General features: G+C 40.1%; 3 non-coding genes across 3 annotated transcripts; 2 read left to right on the top strand and 1 right to left on the bottom strand.

Annotated features, from left to right (window-relative positions):
- Positions 1-9,189: 9,189 nt before the first annotated feature.
- Positions 9,190-9,262, bottom strand: TRNAR-ACG (transfer RNA arginine (anticodon ACG)). Its single transcript has one exon. It is a non-coding gene; the product is annotated as a tRNA-Arg (tRNA).
- Positions 9,263-9,608: 346 nt separating this feature from the next.
- Positions 9,609-9,702, top strand: TRNAY-GUA (transfer RNA tyrosine (anticodon GUA)). The gene is made up of 2 exons: positions 9,609-9,645; positions 9,667-9,702. It is a non-coding gene; the product is annotated as a tRNA-Tyr (tRNA).
- A 730-nt stretch (positions 9,703-10,432) lies between these two features.
- On the top strand, positions 10,433-10,505 carry TRNAA-AGC (transfer RNA alanine (anticodon AGC)). The gene has a single exon. It is a non-coding gene; the product is annotated as a tRNA-Ala (tRNA).
- Positions 10,506-22,002: the final 11,497 nt, after the last annotated feature.

The raw sequence follows: 22,002 nt of genomic DNA, 5'->3' as shown, positions 1-22,002 counted from the left end.
ATGACTTCTTGCTTTCTTCATGTATGATGTCTTTGATGTCATTAGTGTTGTATGTATCAAACTTATTCTTGAGATGGTCTCCAAATTCAGGTAGAATATATTCAAGGTTGTGTTTTGGCTCTTGCAGACTTGTTTTAATTTTCTTCAGCTTCAACTTGAACTTGCATGTGAGCAATTGATGGTCTGTTCCAGTCAGCCCCTGGCCTTGTTCTGTCTGATGACACCGGACTTCTCCATTGTCTCTTTCCACAGACATAGTCAATTTGATTCCTGTGTTTTCCAGCCAGTGAGGTCCACAGGTATAGTCACCGCTTATGTTGTTGAAGAAAAGTATTTGCAAAATTCTATCATGGGATCTCTTGATTCTACCACCAAGGCCATATTTTCCAACTAAAGATCCTTCTTCTTTGTCTATAACTTTCGCATTCCATTCATCAGTAATTATCAATGCATCTTGACTCTAGAGTAAACCAAACCAAACCCATTGCTGTCGAGTTGATTCCAACTCATAGCAACACTGTAAGACAGAGAAGAATTGCCCTATTGGGTTTCCAACCAGCGGCTGATGGATTTAAGCAGCCGAGCTCTTAACCACTTAATAAACAATTGTGGTTTTAAAAAGTCTGATCTATAGTCAAAATTCATGCCATAATTTCCCAGGATGATTCCCAGAATGTTTAGACAGTGCTAAGAAAACTTTATGAGAAATACATATATGTATATACTGTATTTTTTATATATTGTTTATCTTGTGCCAGACACTATTCCAAGTGCCTAAGACAGAGTAACTCATTTAGTTCTCACAGTAACCCTATGCTGTAGGTACTATATTTCCCATTTCACGAATGGGAAAATTGGGAGGCAGAGAGCTGTTACTTAACCTGTGTTGCCAATAATGAAAGAGCCAGCATTTGGACTCAAGGAATCCAACTCTAGCATTTGTCTGCTTAATTACTACAGCAGTATGGTGTCCTAAGACATTTTTGAATTCTGTAAAGTCAGAGTAGAACTGCCCCATAGGGTTTCCAAGGCTTTAAATTTTTATAAAGGCGGACTGCCACATCTTTCTCCTACAGAGTGGATGGTGAGTTTGACCTTTTGGTTAGCAGCCAAGTGCTTAACCCCTGCATCACCAGGGCTCCTAAAGTCAGGATACGGACCATTTGTTTATATCAAAAAGTGTTTACATTTAGTATATTCTAATTTTCCTCTCCCCCACTAAAAGTGAACACCATAGGTTTCCAAATCCAAGTTAATATATTTTGCTCCATTTTTCTGATTCCATAATGTCAGGCTGACATTTGCTATTACATATAAAAATAAGTCATATCAATATCACGCATAAAATGAGATGTATAATTATTCACGACTTTTTAAATGTTATCTATATAGTAAAAGTGAAATTATAACCAATTTCTCTACTATACAAAATAAGGTACAAATTGTGAAGTTTCTATTAGTAAAAATATACCATTACTTATTTCAGGCTACTAACTTAGCAATCCTTTATTATTTCTTCATAGCACAAAGAAAGTACAACTTGGCAAACTAACTTTTTCTACAAGAACTTTAACACCTGTTACCATTTAAAATAAAGAATGTGTGTGTGTTGCATGTATATATAAAATTCTATAAATATAGCAATTAATTTTTTAAAATTATTCTTCAGGTACAAATTTACAGAGAAAATTAGTTTCTCATACAACAATTTATACACAAATTGTTTTGTGACGTTGGCTGCAATCCCCTGGCATGTCAACACTCTCCCCTTCTCTACCCTGGGTTCCCCACTTCCATTTGTCCAATTTTTCCTGTCCATTCCTGCCTTCCCTTTGCTTTTGGGCAGGTGTTGCCCATTTGGTCTCGTATACACGATTGAACCAAGAAGCACATTCTTCACGTGTGTTATTGTTTGTTTTATAGACCTGTCTAATCTTTGGCTGAAGGGTGAACTTCAGGAGCGACTTCAGTTCTGAGTGAGCAGGGTGTCCAGGGACCACAGTCTCAGGGATTCTTCAGTCTCTGTCAGACCAGTAAATCTGGTATTTTTTTTTTTTTATGAATTTGGATTTTAGTCTACATTTTTCTTCCACTCTTTCTGGGACCCTCTATTGTGATCCCTATCAGAGTGGTCAGTGGTGGTAACCAGGCACCATCTAGTTCTGGGCTCACGCTGGTGGAGGTTGCGGTACTTGTGGTCCATTAGTCCTTCGGACTAATATTTTCCTGGTGTTTTGGTTTTCTTCATTCTCTTTTGCTCTGGATGGGATGGGACCAGTAGATGTATCTTAGATGGCCACTCACAAGCTTTTAAGATCCCAGACGCTACTCACCAGAGTGAGATGTAGAACATTTTCTTTATGAACTATGTTATGCCAATTGACCTAGATATCCCCCAAGACCACGGTCCCTAATCTGCAGTCCCAGTAATTTGGTCCCTCAAGGTGTTTGGATGTTTCTATGAAGCTTCTATGACTTTGCCTTGGTCAAGTTGAGCTGAGTAGTTCCCCTACATTGTGTACTATCTTTCCCTTCACCAAAGTTAACACTTATCTACTATCTAGTTAGTGATTTCCCCTCTGCCCCTTCTTTCCCTCGTAACTGTCAAAGATTGTTTCTTTCTGTGTGCAAAGCTTTTCTTGTGTATTTGTAATAATGGTCTCATACAGTATTTGTCCTTTTGTGATTGACTTATTTCACTCAGCATAATGCCCTCCAGATTCATCCATGTTATGAGATGTTTTGCAGATTCATTGTTATTCTCTATGGTTGCGTAGTGTTGTCTTGTGTGTGTATCATAATTTGTTTAGCCATTCATCTGTTGGTAGACACTTCGGTTGTTTCCATCTTTCTGCTATTGTGAATGCTGCAGTGAGCATGGGTATGCATATGTCTATTCCTGTGATGGCTCTTATTTCTCTAGAATATTTTCCTAGAAGTGGAATTGCTGGATAATATGGTATTTTTATTTCTACCTTTTAAAGGAGGCGCCATATCATTTTCCATAGTGGCACCATTTTACATTCCCACCAATGCAACAATTAATTTTGCTTGTAGTCATCCATGTCAGTTAGCCACTGTTAAAAGCACAGTACTCTCCACACTCCATATCCACCATGCTTTATTTTTCTTTTTGGCACTTGCCACTGTTGAGCCTATTATCTATGTTCTTTACTGTCTGTCTGCCCCTCTAGAATGTGAGCTGCATAAGGATAGGGGTATGTGGTTTTTTGCTTACTATTGTATCCCCAGCACTAAAACAGTGCTTAGCACATAGTAGGGACTACGTAAATGTTAAAGGAATAAATATGAGTCTCTGAAGAAAATCTCTCTGCAACATCCTACCCCACCCTCCAAATTTTAACTTTAGGAACTAAAGTGGTGTAAACAAGATGATGATCCCACTTTCCATAGGTGTGAAAGTCTGCAAGTGAGGGACTTACGGAGCCCTGGGAACTGCTAGGTGGGTCTTGCCACCTCCCTGTACTACAAAATGATTCCTGTTAACTTCTTGAAAGGGTCATGGCCGGGGTCTGTCTTATTAAGATCTATTGTTGTACTGGTTTGGCATATAATTCAGGATTTAGTTTGGCTTTCCCCTTGAGTTCTTCAGAATGACTTTCCTTCTGACCTTGGAAACATTATGTCTGTTGTTTCTCACAAATATCCATTTCAGAGAGAGAAACAGTGAATATACAGAGAAAGCCATGGTTGAGGAGTCAGTAAACCCGAGGTCAGGATGACCTGGATGGTCATCCTGAACAAATCATTTAACCTTTCTGGGAAGATCTTCTGGATCTGTAGAATGGTTTCCTCAACTGAAAGGAAGGACTTGAAAGTCCTTAAACACATATATGTGTTAGGTATTATTTTTCAAGGTGTACAATAGCTTTTTTCCTTCAAGTCTCACAATGTCTTGATATAACCTCTTTGGAGCACCATCATTAACAAACTATTTGGATTTTACTTTTGGGTTTTAGAAGTGAGATGAGAATTCCCTTTAATAAATGGTACACTTTTTGCTACTCCCAGAATTTTTGATTGTCACCTGACCTTGTCTGACATCAGAAACCGCCTTTCAACCTCCTTCCTCCCAGAATGCCAGCCAGTATCTTGGCCTCCTTGACCCAACTGTCAGATTGGGAACAAGGAGACCAAGCAGTACCAGGAAAAGGGAAGCGCGCTGTGACTCAGGAAATTTGAGGTCTCTTTCTGCCACTGGTCAATTCAGTTACCTTCAGTAAGTCACCTCACCTCTTTGGGTCTCAGTTCCTTCATTTTTAAGCAATTTTATTAGATGCTGTCTGTATTGGATGATAACATGCATATGATATGGTTACACAAAAATATAAACAATACCAAAGGATGCAAAAGGGAAAGCAAATTTCTCCTTCCTCACTACCACCATTTCTACTGCCCAGAAGAAATCACATTTAATGGTTTCAGTATTCAATTCTTCCATTAGTTGTCACTAAGACTGATATACCAAAATTTCTGTTTTTTGATAGATCAACTTTAGACATCATCTACTGACTCCTTGCTATAGCATCTTTCACAACAAAGAATTTAGCACTCTCAAAAAAAAAAAAATTTTTTTTTTTTTTTTGTACTTAGGAGCCCTGGTGGCACAGTGGTTAAATGCTTAGCTGCTAACTGAAAAGTTCGCTGTTCAACCCCACATCTGCTCCATGGGAGAAAGACGTGGCAGTCTTCTTCTGCAAAGATTTACAGTCTTGGAAACCCTGTGGGGCAGTTCTATCTTGTCCTACAGGGTCAGTATGAGTTGGAATCAACTTGATAGCAACAGGTTTGGTTTTTGGTATAATATACTTAAGCCCTATTTCTAAATCCATCAATTCTAGACAGCATCTGTATGTCTCTAATGGGGGAAAAAAATAGTGCACCTCTACTTCCTTCTACTTCTCCTTAACTTCTTCAGTCAATTTTGGTCAATATATTGCCAAGGTTTATAGCAGGTATATTCTAGTTTGTAACTGTAATTAAACTTTCTGTGCTTTGTCCCCAGGACCCAGCCATTTCTGCCCAACTCAAGACTCTTCTAAAAGGAAATCTTCGCTCTGGAGCTCCCAAAGGGACTGGCAGAGGCTCTGTCAGGTCTGCAACACTAATGGCTGCCCCTACCTAATCTTGCGTCCTCTCCTTTTCCCTTCCCAGTTGTTACTCCACAATAAAACTTTTGTACTCTAACTGCATCTGTTTCTGCTTCCTGGAGAACCCAAACAGTATAACACCCTCAAATAATGCTTATTTTTTATTTGTTTCAGAAAGAAATCATGAGATTTAAACTTAATGAAACTCTTTGAGTGTGAACTATCCATTTGTTCTCATATGTGATTGCTAATTTGATTTGGTACACCATTTTAGGTTGAAAATTATTTCCCCTCAGAATTTTGAAGGCCTTACTTTACTGTCTTCTAGCATCCAGTATTGTTGATGAGAAGTCTGATCATAATCCAATTGTCATTCCTTTGTAGTTAGCTTATTTTTTTGTTTGTTTGCTCCTATCTCTGAAAGTTTTGCAGGTTTCATTTTTATCATTAATGCTTTTAAATTTCACTAGACTGTGTCCAGGCATGCTGTTTTTCATTCACCCTACTTGTCACTGGAAGGCCCTTCCAGTCTCTGCTTTCTCTTGGGACTCTCGTTAGATAACCATTGTGCCTTCAGGGTCTACTCTCCATGCTATCACTTTCATATTTTTTGCTCTTTATATTCTGGTGTGCTGGGTGATGCTTCCATTCTGTCTTCTATATCACCAAATTTGATCTTTAGCCATGACCTATTAATATATCATTCTTCACCTTAGCAATCATACTTTGTTTTCAAGAACTCTATTATTCTCTAGTTGCTCCTTTTAATATCACTTTGTTTTGGTTTTTATTGTTGCAGTATCTTCTGAATATCCCTGGGGATATCCATTAACAGAAAAAACAAACAAAAACAATTCTGTTCTATTCTTTACATTATCTGTATAATGTTTCCTCCTGGACTAGTTGTTTTGTTTATTCATCTTGGACACTCTTCATTTGTTGTTTCATCTCAAATGCCTGGTAGACATTTACTGTGCATATTCACGATCAAAGGACCACAATGATTCATAACTGTATGAATGGCTGACTCCTGTGAACAAGCAGACTTTTCCATTTATGGTTCATGGGTGGGGAACAGCCATGCTGGCTCAAGATCCCCTAAACTACCAACTGTGAGGGAACTTGCTCTGAGAGTGGGGTGGAGTAGCCTTCCTTTTTTCCACATGTCTATTACCATTAGGGTGGAAACCCTGGTGGTGTAGTAGTTAAGTGCTATGGCTGCTAACCAAAGGGTCGGCAGTTCAAATCCACCAGGACCTCCTTGGAAACTCTATGTGGCAGTTCTACTCTGTCCTATAGGGTTGCTATGAGTTGGAATTGACTCGACAGCCCTGGGTTTGGTTTTTGGTTTGATTACCATTAGGATCTACTCTGCCTTTTTCCATAGCCTTATACCACACCAAGGGCTTCCCTACTCTGCCTAAGCAGTTCTCCAGGCACAACCCATTGCTGTCGAGTCGATTCTGACTCATAGTGACCCTAAAGGACAGAGCAGAACTGCCCCACAGGGTTTCCAAGGAGCACCTGGTAGATTTGAACTGCAAAACCTTTTGATTAGCAGCTGTAGCTCTTAACCACTACACCACCAGGGCTTCTACAGGCACTCTAGCTGGGGACAAATGCAGCAGTAGCTGTACAATAGTGGTCTCCTGATCTCTGTGCCACTGCCTCTGAGTCTGAAACCTCATGGGAGCTCCACGGGAAGAATATTCTGCCTCTTCTGGCTTCTAGAATGTGTGTTCCAAACCATAGCTTTCTCCATTCTGGATTATCTGTCCCTTCAATGCCATTTGCTTTCTACCTCCCAGAAATTTAAAATCTTTGTTCCGGTGATTGTACCCAGAGTCATTTTCCATGCTGCAGTAGATTTATTCTTTTCGAGTATCTTTTCAATGGGCTTCTGGGAAGGAAAAGATGCAACTGTATGCACTGAGTACTGCCCCTGCCCATCCGCACAGCTAGAGGTGAGCCTGCCCTTCTGGGTGCATGTAATCCATGGTTCAGGAGTCAGGCGTGAGCACCTGGGGCCAGAAAAATGGAGAGTTTTGCAATCAGGACTTGAAAAGAGAAGTGAGTCTCTGGGAGGCAGACTGTGCAGGGTAAAGTTCAGGAACTTTCAGGGTGTGAGGCAGCACCGTGGGCACTACAAAAGCATAGAGAAGAGCCAAGAAGCACTGAAAGAGAAACAGTTTAAGGAGTCCTAGTCCCTGGAGTGCAGAAACCCTGGTGGCACAGTGGTTATGAGCTATGGCTGCTAACCAAAAGGTCAGCAGTTTGAATCCACCAGGCGCTCCTTGGAAACTCTACGGGGCAGCTCTATGAGTCAGACTTGACGGCAGTGGGTTTGGTTTTTTTTGGGTAGTCCCTTAAGTCTAGAAACCTTGGTGGCATAATGGTTAAGAGTTACGGGTGCTAACCTAAAAGGATGGCAGTTCAAATCTACCAGGTACTCCTTGGAAACTCTATGCGGCAGCTCTACTTAGATTCTGACTATGAGTCGGAATTGACTTGATGGCAACAGGTTTGGTTTTGGTAGTCCCTGAGGCCTAGTTGCATTTTCACTGGAACACCCTTTATCTTTATATGTCTTTCTTGCTTAATCCACCTGGCTGAGATGAATTTCTGTCACTTGTAAATAAAAGAGCCAGAACTTGCCCACCATTGTGGCTCCCACGGACTCTGATACTCTGTCAGGCTGGCTGGCTGTTGGGGAAGGGGCCAAGAGTACCAAGGGGCTTAGGGTTCTGCCAGAGTGTGATGATGGCCATGGCAGTGATCTCTGCAGATAGTAACAGCCTTACTTGCCACTCTTGCAGAATAAGAAGATAGGAATAAGATGGAGGTTCTTTGCCTCTTAGCCTAATTTACCTGATTCTGTCCATAAATCTGGAGAGAGATGCGACATATTTCCCCAACCTCTCACAGGGATTTTTGTTTTGTTGTTTTTAAACTCTAAGAAACACTGCACAACTTCAAAGATATATAATCTTGTTGTGTGCAAAAATGGCCAAATGTTCACTAGGAAGCAAAAATAAAACTATCTTTTAGTTCAAATAGTATGTGCTTGTCCACCCCCCAATATTAGCTTCTTTTTTGTCCATATTTGTGTAGCCTTAGCAAAGCTGTTTTCCCACTTAAAGAACTAGCCAGCCTTTTCTCTACCCTAGCTTCACATTTTACTAAAGTTTTTACATTTTGGAGCTGCTATCTTACTTGATGAAATTTAAGAAATAATTCCAAACCCCTCCACAAATAAGATCCATAAAATAACTTCAAAATAAAAACCGGTTTGCTCAAAACAAGATTACACCCTCTTGGTTAAAAGACCCTTGAGAGCAAAACCCAAGCTGTTAGACGGTCTTCATGCACTGTTAAGAATTCAGAAGTTACACAGCACATCAGTAAAATATTGACAACAGATAATTAACAAGTAACTTTCTCTGAATATGACATCACAAAAACAGGGAGATGAAGGGGGTGATCGGCTCATCTGGGGGTGAATACATTTGTTAAAATTAAATGTAAAATAGGAACCGGATCAGAAAGACATTTTTAATAATCTCAAATTTCTTTCCTCTGCATTATCGAGGGGTGGGGTTCTCTAGTGACTATAAAGGCTTAAAATAATTTACAAGACTCGATGAATTGCGCTCCGGTAGAAGCAGTCCTGGGATTTTGAACCAGTTTTATTTCCGGGAGTAGCGGGCTTCACTTTGCATCTTCCTAACGGGGTTCTCCTATCTCTTTCACTCCTAAATTACCGAGCAGTTGGTTTCCAATTTCCTTCGGCTTTCCCGCAGCCCCTCACCGCGCGGCGCTGGCGCTGGGCTCCCGTGAAGACGCGGGCACGCTAAAACCCCTCACGTTTGTATTCCGGGCGTTCTCTCACCACCTCGGAAGTTCAAGGGGCGGGACTGGAAAACGTTGCAGGACAGCGACGGCAGAGGTGCACGACGGCTTCCTGAGTTTTAAGTGTGGACGGTCATTGCAGAAATCTAAATTACCCTTGGCATTTGTGGTTTGGATAACTGAGATGTAGTAATTTCTGATTTTCAGTGGGTTTAAGGTGATAAAAGACCGAGCCAGGTAGGAGTCGAACCTACAATCTTCTGATCCGTAGTCAGACGCGTTATCCATTGCGCCACTGGCCCTAGACACAACGTGAGATGAGGGGATATTCAACAACAGTTTTAGGGCAAGCCAAGCCCTACAGGCAAAGTACGAAAGGAATGTGGGGGTGTGAGGTCTTCGCCTGTACTCTGGGTTGGAACCCCTTTCCCAAGTCAGTCAGACTCGCGGGGGCCAGAAAGGTGGGTGGTCGGTGGATATGTGCGTGCGTCTCTGCGCTTCTGAGCATGCGTAAACAGTACTCAACTCAGACTCCTCTCCCCCCTTGCTCCTGAGATTACGCATGCTCATTTTAATCTGTGGCTAACCGTCAAACGCATTCTGGCTTTTACATGTTCAAACCCAGAGGGCGCAGGCCGTTTCTTTGTCCCTTCGATAGCTCAGCTGGTAGAGCGGAGGACTGTAGCTTAATCCCCAAAGAGCAGAAATCCTTAGGTCGCTGGTTCGATTCCGGCTCGAAGGAGACGTTTTCTTCCTTTCCTGTGTTATTAAATTACATTCCAACAAGCGAGAGGAGTTCTTGTACTTTGGTTCCAGTTTTGGCCTGTGGAATCCCTCTTTTGAAATCTTTTGGGATTCCTCAAAGCGGAGACGTGCTTGAGTAGGTTCCAAGCGAGTCTGCGCTTCGCGGGGCGGCCTGTGGGTCACGGCGTGTTTCTAAACTGTCTTTTGCGCTTCCCTGAACGTCGTGAGCCACAAAAAGGTGAACGGTTACCGGAACAGACCCGATACCTCAGTGGGCCTGGCTAGGCGCGCCGCCCGCGCTTCCCCTCAGAGCCCTGGGCAGGGTCGGCGACAGGAGCGCGCGCCCTGGCTGCCGTGAGTGGGGGAAGAAGGGGGAGGTCCGCGAGAGGCGGGGTCGTGCGCCCCAGGAATTTGGGAATGAGGAAGAGAATATGAAGAACGCTCCAAGCTTCGAAAATGTCTCAAAGTTTTGAAGACGAGTAGGTAGCTCTACGGTCTCCCTTGGACCGTTCAGCTGGTAGAGCGGAGGGCTGTAGGGCGCGTGTCTGCGACTATCCCTAGGTCCTGGGTTCGATTCCGGCTCGAAGGAGAGCTGGGTTTATTTTGCTAGTTTGGTTTCAGCTGTGAGGCAAGAGCCAGGGTGCCTTCATGAGTATATAAGTCTTTCTTGTCGTTTAGCTGCTCTGACCCTTCTTTAGAGGAACAGATAAGAAGGCCTGCCCAGTGGTGGGGGATTAGCTCAAATGGTAGAGCGCTCGCTTAGCATGCGAGAGGTAGCGGGATCGATGCCCGCATCCTCCAGTTTTTCTCCTTACTGGCGTTTGTTTCTCTTTCGATTCTCACCTGTTTTGCTTTAGAGCTCTTTAACTCAGCAGGCCACCGAGTGATGGGGTGGGACATTACCGCTCTGTAGAACTCCCCTGAGACGGGATAATGGGTGCTAACACTTTACCTTTATAACTTTGGGCAGTTAAGGAAGTTTTTTGTTTTTGTTTTTTTACCCCCTCTCTCTGAAAATGGCGACAAGTTGCTCTGTCAAACCTGTTACCACCATTCTTACTCGTAATTTTGATTGATGCCTGCAGTTACCGGGACTAAGACTAAGTTGCCCAGAGCTAGGGGAAACCAACGGATCAGAAAAAAAAAAAAAAACAAAAAAAACAGAGGGCCAGGAAAAGAATGCTACTTTAAACTTATGCAGGGCCGAGAAAGCGGGAACTGTTTTGCTTCATCTCAGCTGCGTACAGTGGGGTCCCCGCTCTGGACACATCCTGAGTGGGTAAAAAAAAAAAAGTGGATAGGATTAGGAAAATAAGGCACCAGTGGTGAGGCGGAGAAATGCCCTAGAACCAGGAGCTTGCTTTTGGGAAGGGCTCTATTTTCTAATGCCGCTTTCCTCCTGAGAAGTAACTATGGAGAGTTAGAGACTAGCAGTGAGAAGGAAATCAACTGGTGGGAACGCGCCCCTGAGAATAGTCTATTTTGTTACAGAACGAGCAATCAAGACCAAACCCACACACACCCAAAAGATTCAGAGATTGAAAGGAACACACACACATTTTTTCTGGTAATTATTGATCCTAATTTTCTAGAATAAAAAAGATAGGATCACAAAAAGGCTAATGAAGTCATGCTTCCGTTTTAAAAGCACAAACCTTCCAGACAAAGGCAGAATTATTACCTTATTTGAGAATTACAACTCACAAATGATAATTTTTTCCCCCCATGTCCATTTTAGGGTCCTAGATAAGTTGTCCAGGATTTCATTTTACTTGGATCCACAACACCCATGGAAGCAGCAGTCAAGAAGGCAAAGGACGTATTGCATTGGGCAAATCTGCTGCAAAAGACGTCTTTAAAGTGTTGAAAAGCGAGGATGTCACTTTGAAGACACAAGTGGGCCTGACTCAAGCCATGATATTTTCATTTGCATCATATGCATGCGAAAGCTGGACAATGAATAAGGAAGACCAAAGATGAATTGATGCCTTCGAATTATGGTGTTAGTGAAAAATATTGAGTGTACCATGGATTGCCAGAAGAATGAACAAATCTGTCTTGGAAGAAGTACAGCCAGAATGCTCCTTGGAAGTGAGAATGGTGAGACTTCACCTCACGTACTTTGGGCATGTTATCAGGAGAGACTAGTCCCTGGAGAAGGACATCATGCTTGGTAAATAGAGGGTCAGTGAAAAAGAGGAAGACTTTCAAGGAGATGGAATGACATAGTGGCTGGAACAATGGGCTCAAACGTAGCAAGATTGTGAGGGTGGTGCAGGACTGGGCAGTGTTTCTTTCTGTTACACAGGGTTGCTGTGAGTCAGAACCAACTCAACAGCACCTAACAACAACAACAGACAACCTGTACATTTTTGTTACCAATGTGTACAACTTATGATGGCCTATTGGTATATCTTTCATGGAGGGGGGAGGGGAGAACCGTCTCCATTTTTACCTCGTTTTAATAGTCTCTTAACTGTTTTGTTTTTTTTTTTAACTGAAATGTTTGTGATTCACTTACAACATTTCATCATAATTTTTGTGAAAACAAAAAGTAGGAAAAAAAATTTTATCTGATGACATGTCCAAATTTCTGATTTGGAGTTATGGGTGATCTAGCTAGATGAGGGGAGTAGGTAGCAGTGAAACAGGAAGTGACCCAAAGACTGGAAAATGGGTATGTACCAAAAACCCAGGAGCAGAACACGTTTTGGGGCAAGTGAGCTGGGTTAGAACTGAAGGAACATCTCAGGGTCAGCAACCAAGTGGGGAATGGAATTCACATAAAAAATTAAAATTGTAAGTCAAGAGACAGTATTGGATAGTGGTTCACTCCTGTGGGCTGTGAAACCTGATGATGGCCTTTCTTGGCTTTGCGACTTGCTAGCTGTGTGACCTTGGGCCAACTGCGTGACAGCCTGATGCTTCAGTTTCCTTGTGTGGAAAATACAGCTTATAATAATAAGGCGTATTTTTAATTAAGATGTAACTTGTACAGCACTTAGTACAAAGCCTGGCAGATAATAAACACACAATAAACAGTTGTTACCAGTGTAGAAGGAATGAAGGAAGGAAAAAAGAGGTGGCTTATTAAAGACTTCTAATGAACAATAATAATGAGCTGAATTTTTGCTACTGTACAGTAAGTATGAACAAATGGAATAGCCTAGTGAGAAGGAGTGCTTATTAGTTTATACATAAGATACCAAAATGAAGCCTAGTTATTTTTTCATAAATACATTATTATATTCAGTCAGAATTAAATTGTATTTAGCTTTTTATTGGGGTTTTAGGAAGTAAGGGAATGGTACAGATCTTCTCAGGGCTTGCTAAGTAATGGCAGTAAGGTAGGAGAGAACTGGAATAGCAGAAGAATTCCTATGTGAACAGAAATTACCATCTGGGGAAGAGGAGAAAAGAACCACAATGAACAAGGTTGAAATTGGTCACCAAATCTGGGCATCCTAGAACCCGAAGGTCCTGCAAGAATTAGTTGAGCAAATGCTGAACGAGGTGGGATTGAAGGAATGAGAGGAAAGGAGGGGAAGAGAATTTTCTGGAGGCAGACAACATAAGCAGAGGGGAAGGGAAGTGTAGGTTGGGGGAAGCCAGGTGGAGTTAGGAAGAGATGTACAGTCAGCTTTTGTGAGAGGGCCTGACACCCTCTCCTTGTGGAAAGTGTTTCAAAGACTGGAGAGGAGTTTTGATAATTGGAGAATTCCTTCTGTGGAGAAGAGTAGGCAGGCCCACTTGGATGGCCCTGGTGATAGGCTATTTAAGGAACAGACTGCATTTGGAGCAGGTGTCTGTGAAGGTGAGAGAGAGGCCATTTTGTCAGGGAGCAATGGACAGGTACCAGTGCCAACAACATACATTTCAGGTCCACTGTAATAAATGCTCTCAACTTGCACGGTAGGAGGATGAGACCTAGGAGTGTTAGTTGCCCCCCTTTCACTCCAGTTTCTTTCCCTTTCCTCTCACCACTAAAAATAAGGAGTCATTTTCCTAGCAAGCTGCAAAGATTGGGATACATTTCAGCACTGAGGCCTAGTGAGCATACCAGAAAGGGAAGAAGCTCTACAGGGACTATTCTAAGAGTTATATGTGTGTTTGTATAAAGATACTTGAAAGTGCAGAAAGGAGATGCAGGAAAAGTAGAAAGAATGAGCTTAAGAATATAAGAAGATGGTTGAATCTAGTACAACCATACAATAGAATATATATAGCCACTGAAATTATATATTTTGAGGGGGGTTTGGAAATTATATTATGAACTTTTATAGACATGGGAAGTGTTAATAAGCAAATGCTAAGTGAGTAAAGTAGGTTCAGAGCAATATAAACAATAACAATATAAGCAAACAAGTTATCTATAGAAAAGACTGGAAAATTAATTAAAATATTAACAGCAGTGATCCTTAGATAGTAGGATTACTGTTTCCTTAATTTAAAAAAATTTTCTGAGTTTTCTGCAGTAAACTTATTTTCCAATTAGAAATATATGTGATCTTAAAAAAAAAATTTACAGCTGACATCTACTGAGCAATTCCTACAATCCAAGCATAGTCCTAGGCACTTTATATATATTAACTTAATTCGCTCGTAAAGAAAAATGCCAGAATCAGATGACTTCACTGGCAAGTTCTACCAAACATTTAAGGAAGAAATATCAATTATACACAAAGTCTTCCAGAAAACTGAAGAGGAGGGAGTACTACCCAATGCAGTCTGTAAGGCCAGAATTATCCTGATGCCCAAACCAGGCAAAGACATTGTCAGAAAAGAAAACTGCAGACAATATTCCTCATGAACATAGATCCAAACATTTTCAGCAAAATTTTAGCCAATTGAATCCAACAACATATAAAAACGAAAATGTGTCATAACCAAGCAGAGTTTATCCCAGAAATATAAGACTGGTTCAACATTCAAAAACCAAACAACATCACTTACTATATTAACAGTTAAAAGAACAAAAACCATATGATCATCTCAGTAGGTGCAGAAAAAGCATTTGATAAAATTCAGCATCCATTCCTGATTTTAAAAACTGTCAGCAAACTTGCAATGGAAGGGAACTTTTTAAACCTGATAAAGGGTATCGGTGAAAAAGATAAGAGCTAACATTATACTTAACAGTAAAAGATGATATGCATTCCTTCTAAAATACAGAATGAGTCAAGGATGTCCATTTGCACACTTCCAGTTAGGATCGCACAGGACTTCCTAGCCAGTGCAATAAGCAAGAAACAAGAAATAAAAGACCTCCAGATTGGAGTGGAAGAAGTAAAACTGTCTCTATTCACAGATTTTAATAATCTTTCATATTAATTACATGTTAAAATGATAATATTTTAGATATTTGGGGGTTAAATAAAATATACTAATACAATTATTTTTTCTTTTCCTTTTTATGTTTTTTATGTGGCTACCAGGAAACGTAAAATAATATACATGGCTCATATATGTGGCTTGCACTGTATTTCTGTTGGACAGGGCAAGTGAGAGACGTGAGCAGGGGCTAGATCATGTCACGCCTTAGGGACCACCAAACCAAACCAAACCCTTTACTCTCAAGTCCATTCCAACTCATAGGGACCACAGAGAGGATTAATTCCTTCATCCTAAGGATAATGGGGCCGTTAAAAAGATTTAAATAGGAAGTAGCACATGGAAAATGGACTGCAGAAGGCAAGAGTCAATTCACAGAAATCAGTTAGGAGGCAGGGGTGACGGTGGGGAGGGGGTTTTGTGTGATGAGACTGGAATCAGGGAAGGTCTGTAAATCAGGTAAGGTGTTCAGTCATGGGGCATTGGGAAAGCTTTGTTGTTAGATGCTGCCGAGTTGGCACGCCACCAAGTCGGTTCCGGCTCAGCGACCCCAAGTACAGCTGCCCAGTCCTACACCATCCTCACAATCGGGCTTATGCAGGAGCCCATTGTTGCAGCTGGTGTGTCAGTCCATCTCATTCAGGGTCTTCCTCTTTTCGCTGACCCTCTACTTTACCAAGCATGATGTCCTTTTCCAGGAACTGGTCCCTCCTGATAACATGTCCAAAGTATGTGAGATGTAGTCTCTCCATTCTTGCTTCTAAGGAGTATTCTGGTTGTACCTCTTCCAAGACAGGTTTGTTTGTTCTTTTGGCAGTCCATGGTGTATTCAATGTTCTTCTCCAACACCACAATTCAAAGGCGTCAATTCTTCTTCACTCTTCTTTATTCATTGTCCAGCTTTTGCATGCATATGAGGCAATTGAAAACACCATGGCTTGGGTCAGGTGCACCTTAGTCCTCAGGGTGACATCTTTGCTTTTCAACTCTTTAAAGACGTCTTTTGCAGCAGATTTGCCCAATGCAGTGCTTCTTTGGATTTCTTGACTGCTGCTTCCATGGGTGTTGATTGTGGATCCAAGTAAAATGAAATCCTTGACAACTTCAGTCATTTCTCCGTTTATCGTGATGTTGCTTATTGGTCCAGTTGTGAGGATTTTTGTTTTCTTTATGTTGAGCTGCAATCCATACTGAAGGCTGTGTTCTTTGATCTTCATCAGTAAGTGCCTTAAGTCCTCTTCACTTTCAGCAAGCAAGGCTGTGTCATCTGCATAACGCAGGTTGTTAATGCATATTCCTTCAATCTTGATGCCCTGCTCTTCTTCATAGAGTCCGGCTTCTTGGATTATTTGCTCACCGTACAGATTGAATAGGTATGGTGAAAGGATACAACCCTGACACACACCTTTCCTGACTTTAAACCAAGCAGTATCCCCTTGTTCTTTTCAAACAACTGTGTGTGGGTCCATATACAAGTTCCACATAAGCACAGTTAAATGTTCTAGAATTTCCATTCTTCGCAATGTTGTCAATAATTTGTTATGATCCACGCAGTTGAATGCCTTTGCATAAGTCAATAAAACATAGGTAAACATCTTTCTGGTATTCTCTGCTTTCAGCCAGGATCCGTCTGACATCAGCAATGACATCCCTGGTTGCACGTAGTCTTCTGAATCCAGCTTGAATTTCTGGCAATTCCATGCTACAGCCACTTTTGAATGATCTTCAGCAAAATTTTATTTGCATGTGATATTAATGATATTGTTTGATAATTTCCGCATTCAATTGGATCACCTTCTTGGGAATAGACATAAATATGGATCTCTTCTAGTCAGTTGGCCAGGTAGCTGTGTTCCAAAGTTCTTGGGATAGACAAGTGAGCACTTCTAGTGCCACATCCGTTTGTTGGAAAGTCTCAGTTGATAATTCCATCAATTCCTGGAGCCTCGTTTTTCGCCAATGCCTTCAGAGCAGGTTGGACTTCTTCCTTCAGTACTATCAGTTCCTGATCATATGCTACCTCCTGAAATGGTTGATCATTCACCAGTTGTTTTTGGTATAATGACTCTGTGTATTCCTTCTATCTTCTTTTGATGCCTCCTGCATTGTTTGATATTTTCCCCACAGAATCCTTCACTATTGCAACTCGAGGCTTGTATTTTTTCTTTAGTTCTTTCAGCTTGAGAAGTGCCAAGCGTGTTCTTCTCTTTTGGTTTTCTATCTCCAGCTCTTTGCACCTGTCATTATAATACTTTGTCTTCTCAAACCGCCCTTTGGAGTCTTCTGTTCAGTTTCATTTCTTCCCTTTGCTTTAGCTACTCAACGTTCGAGAGCAAGTTTCAGAGTCTCTTCTGACATCCGTTTTGGTCTTTTCTTTCTTCCCTGTCTTTTTAATGACCTTTCGCCTTCTTCGTGTATGATGTCCTTGATGTCATTCCAGAGCTTGTCTGGTCTTTGGTCATTACTGTTCAATGCATCAAATCTATTCTTAAGATGGTCTCTAAATTCAGGTGGCATACACTCAAGGTTGTACTTTGGCTTTTGTGGGTTTGTTCTAATTTTCTTCATTTTCAACTTGAACTTGCATATGATCAATTGATGGTCTGTTCCCCAGTCAGTCCCTGGCCTTGTTCCGACTTATGATATTGAGCTTTTCCATCGTCTCGTTCCACAGATGTAGTTGATTTGATTCCTGTGTATTCCATCTGGCCAGGTGCACGTGTACAGTCACTGTTTATGTTGGTGAAAAAATGTATTTGCAATGAAGAAGTCGTTGGTCTTGCAAAATTCAATCATGCGATCTCCAGCATCATTTCTATTACAAAGGCCATATTTCCCAACTACCAATCCTTCTTATTTGTTTCCAACTTTTGCATTCCAGTCACCATTAATTATCAATGCATCCTGATTACAAGTTCAATCAATTTCAGACAGCAGAAGTTGATAAAAATCTTCAATTTCTTCATCTTTGGCCTTAGTGGTTGGTGTGTAAATTTGAATAACAGTCTCATTAGCTGGTCTTCCTTGTAGGCATATGGATATTATCCTATCACTGACACCATTGTACTTCAGGATAAATCTTGAAATGTTCTTTTTGACCATGAATACGGTGCCATTCCTTTTCAAGTTGTCTTTCCTGGCATGGTAGACCACATGATTGTCCAATTCAAAATGACCAATACAAGTTATTTCAGCTCACTGATGCCTAGGATTTTGATATTTAAGCATTCCATTTCATTTTTTGGCAATTTCCAATTTTCCTAGATTCATACTTTACACATTCCACCTTCCGATTATTAGTGGATGTTTACAGCTGTTTCTTCTTATTTTGAGTCTTGCCAAATCAGCAAATGAAGGTCCTGAAAGCTTTACTCCATCCAGGTCATTTAGGTCGACTCTAAAGAGGCAGCTCTTCCCCAGTAGTCTTTTGAGTGCCTTCTCGCCTGGGGGGCTCATCTTCCAACACTGTATCACACAATGTGCTGCTGCTATTCATAAGCTCTTCACTGGCTAATTCTTTTCAGAAGTAGACGGCCGGGTCCTTCTTCCTCATCTTAGTCTGGAAGCTCAGCTGAAACCTGTCCACCATGGGTGACCCTGCTGGTATGTGAATACTGGTAGCATGGCTTCCAGCATTACAGCAACACGAGAGTCCCAAACTGATAAACACGTGGGGGCAGGGAGAAGCATTAGACTAAAGTATCTGCTACTTGTTGGAATCATGACTGTTTATTTCTGATATGTGAATTACCGGTATGCCAAGAAATGCTCAGAGGAAAGAACAATATGTTTGTTTTCCAACATTTTCTCAGAAATCTTTATGATGAAATAAAATGTATGAACAACAGATTTGAAGAAGGAGTAATTATTAAGATGAAAAAAGCATTCAGCCAGAAGTTTGCAAACTATCTAATGAAAGAAATACCACAGTGTTAACTTCTGTTAAGTGCTTTTCAAGTAAGTCCATTTCTTTCTCTCTCTCTTTAAAATTTTGTAGTAAAATCTGTATGACCTAAAATTTGTCACTTTAACAATTTCTAACTGTAAAATTCAGTGGGATTAATTACATCTACAGTGCTGTGTAATCATCATTGCTATCTACTTACAGAAGTTTTTCCTCATACCAAGCAAATTCTGTACCAATTAAGCAATAACTCCTCATTCCGCCTCCAGCACCTGGTAACCTCTATTCCGTTGTACATATATACCACATTTTGTATTTATCCAGTCATCCGTTGATGGACACTTGGGTTGTTTCCACCTTTTGGCTATTGTGAATAATGCTGCTGTCAACATTGGTGCACAAATACCTGTTTGAGTCCTTGCTTTCAGGTCTTTTGAGTATATGCCTAGGAGTGGAATTTCTGAGTCATACGGTAATTTTATGTTTAACTTTTTGAGGAACTGCCAAACTGTTTTCCACAGAGGCTACACCCATTTTACTTTTCCACCTAAAATGCACAAGGATTGCAATTTCTCCACATCCTTACCAACATTCATTATTTTACTTTTTTTTTTTTTTTTGATCATTGCCATCCTAGTGCTTGTGAAGTGGTACCTCGTTGTGGTTTGAGTTTGCATTTCCCTAATGACTAATGATGTTGAGCATCATTTCCTGTGCTTCTTGGCCATTTGTATATCCTCTTTGGAGAAATGTCTGTTCAAGTTCTTTTCCCATTTTTTAACTATGTTGTTTGTTAGTTGTTGAGTTATAGGAGTTCTTTATATACTCTGGATGTTAAGCCCTTATCAGATATGTTATTTGCAAATATTTTCTGCCACTGTGTAAGTTGTCTTTTTACTTTCTTGGTTATGTCCTTTGATACACAAAAGTTTTTAATTTTAAGTGCAATTTATCTATATTTTCTTTTGTTTCTTATGCTTTTGGTGTCATATCTAAGAATCCATTGTCAAAACCAAACTCAAGAAGATTTACCCCTATGTTTTCTTCTAAGAGCTTTATTGTCTTAGTTCTTATATTTAGGTCATTGATCATTTTGAGTTAATTTTTGTGTATGATGTGAAAGATGGGTCCAACTTCATTCTATCACATGTGGAAATCCAGTTGTCACATACCATTTATTGAAGAAACTATTCTTTCCGCATTGAATGGACTTAACAGTCTTGTCAAAAATCAATTGACCGTAGATGTATGTGTTTTTTCTGGCCTTTCAATTCTGTTGCATTTTTCCGTATGTCTATCCTAATGCCAGTACCACGCTGTTTTGATAATCATAGCTTTGTTTAGAAAGTTTTGAAATCTGGAAGTGTGAGTCCTCCAAATGTATTGTTTTTAAAGATTGTTTTGACTATTCAGAAAAAAAAAAAGTCTCTTGCAATTCCAAACATTTTTTTTTTCCTATACAAATATGAGGATTGGCTTTACAAAAAAAGGTTGTTGAAATTTGATAGGGGTTGTGTTGAATCTGTAGATCGCTTTGGGTAGTAGTGACATCTTAATAATATTGTCTTTGAGTCTGTGAACATGGGATGTTTTCTCATTTATTTAGATTTCCTTTAATTTCTTTCAGTGATGTTTTATAGTGTTCGGTGTATATACAAGTCTTTCACCTCTCTGGTTAAATTTGTCCCTAGATACTTTATTTTTTTAGATGCTATTGTAAATGGAATTCATTTGTTAACGTCCTTTACAGATTTTTCATGGTTAGTGTATAGAAACACAACTGATTGTTATATGTTGTTCTTAGGTGTAGTCTGCAACTTTTCTGAATTCATTTATTAGCTCTAGTAGCTTTCATGTCATCTGCAAATAGAGAGTTTTACTTCTTCCTTTCAAATTTAAGTACCTTTTCTTCCTTCCTTTTTTCCTTCCTTCCCTCCCTCCCTTCCTCCTCTCCCTCTTTTTCTCCCTCCCTAGCCTAATTGCTCTGGCTAGAATATCCAGTACAATGTTGAATAGCAGTGGTGAGAGCAGACATCTTTGTCTTGTTCCTGATCTTAGAGGGAATATTTCAGTCTTTCACCATTGAGTATAATACTAGTTGTGAGTTTTTCATAAATGCCCTTTATCATGTTGAGGAAGTTCCCTTCTATTCCTAGTTTATTGAGTGTTTTTTTTTTTAATCATAAAAAGGCATTGCAATTTGTGAAATGCCTTTTATGAATCAGTTGAGATGATCACATTGGTTTTTTCTTTCATTCTATTAGTGTATTGTATTACATTTATTGCTGCTCTTTATGTTGAACTATTTTTGTATCCCTGAGATAAATCCCACTTAGTCATGGTGTATTATTCTTTTACAGTGCTGTTAAATTCAATTTACTTATATTTTGTTGAGAATTTTTATACCTATATTCACTATATTCATAAGGGATATTGGTCTGCAGTTTTCTTTTTTTGTGGTACCTTTATCTGGCTTTGGGATCAGGGTAATGCTGGCCTCATAGTATGAATTAAAATGTGTTCTGTCCTCTTCTGTTTTTTGGAAGACTTTTAGAAGCATTGGTGTTAATTCTTATTTAAATGTTTGCTAGAAATCCCCAGTAAAGCATCTGGTCTGGACTTTTTGTTGTTGGGAATTTTCGATTACTGATTCATTCTCTTTACTTGTCATAGGTCTGTTTAGATTTTCTGTTTCTTCTTGAGTCAGTTTAGGTAATTCGTGTTTCTAAAAATTTTTCGATTTCATCTAAGTTATATAATTTATTGATGTACAATTGTTCATAGTGTTCTATTATAATCCTTCTTATTTCTGTAAGGTTGATAGTCCTAACTTTCGTTTCTGATTTATTTGTTTCTTCTTTGTTTTTTCCTTTGTCAGTCTAGCTAAAGGTTTGTCAATTTTATTGATCTTTTCAGAGAACAAACTTCTGGTTTCATTTACTCTGTCTATACCTGTTTTCTACAACATTTATCTCCCTTCTCTGCTTAGTGGACAAAGCCATGGGCTCTGTAGTCAAAAGATGTGTCTCTGAATTAGCTTCACAATTTAGTAGCCAAATGACC

The sequence above is a fragment of the Elephas maximus genome, chromosome 15, assembly GCF_024166365.1.
Source record: "Elephas maximus indicus isolate mEleMax1 chromosome 15, mEleMax1 primary haplotype, whole genome shotgun sequence".
NCBI classification, from domain to species: Eukaryota; Metazoa; Chordata; class Mammalia; order Proboscidea; family Elephantidae; genus Elephas; species Elephas maximus.
The sequence above is the reverse complement of the archived record's forward strand: the minus strand, read 5'-3'. Positions and strand labels throughout refer to the sequence as shown.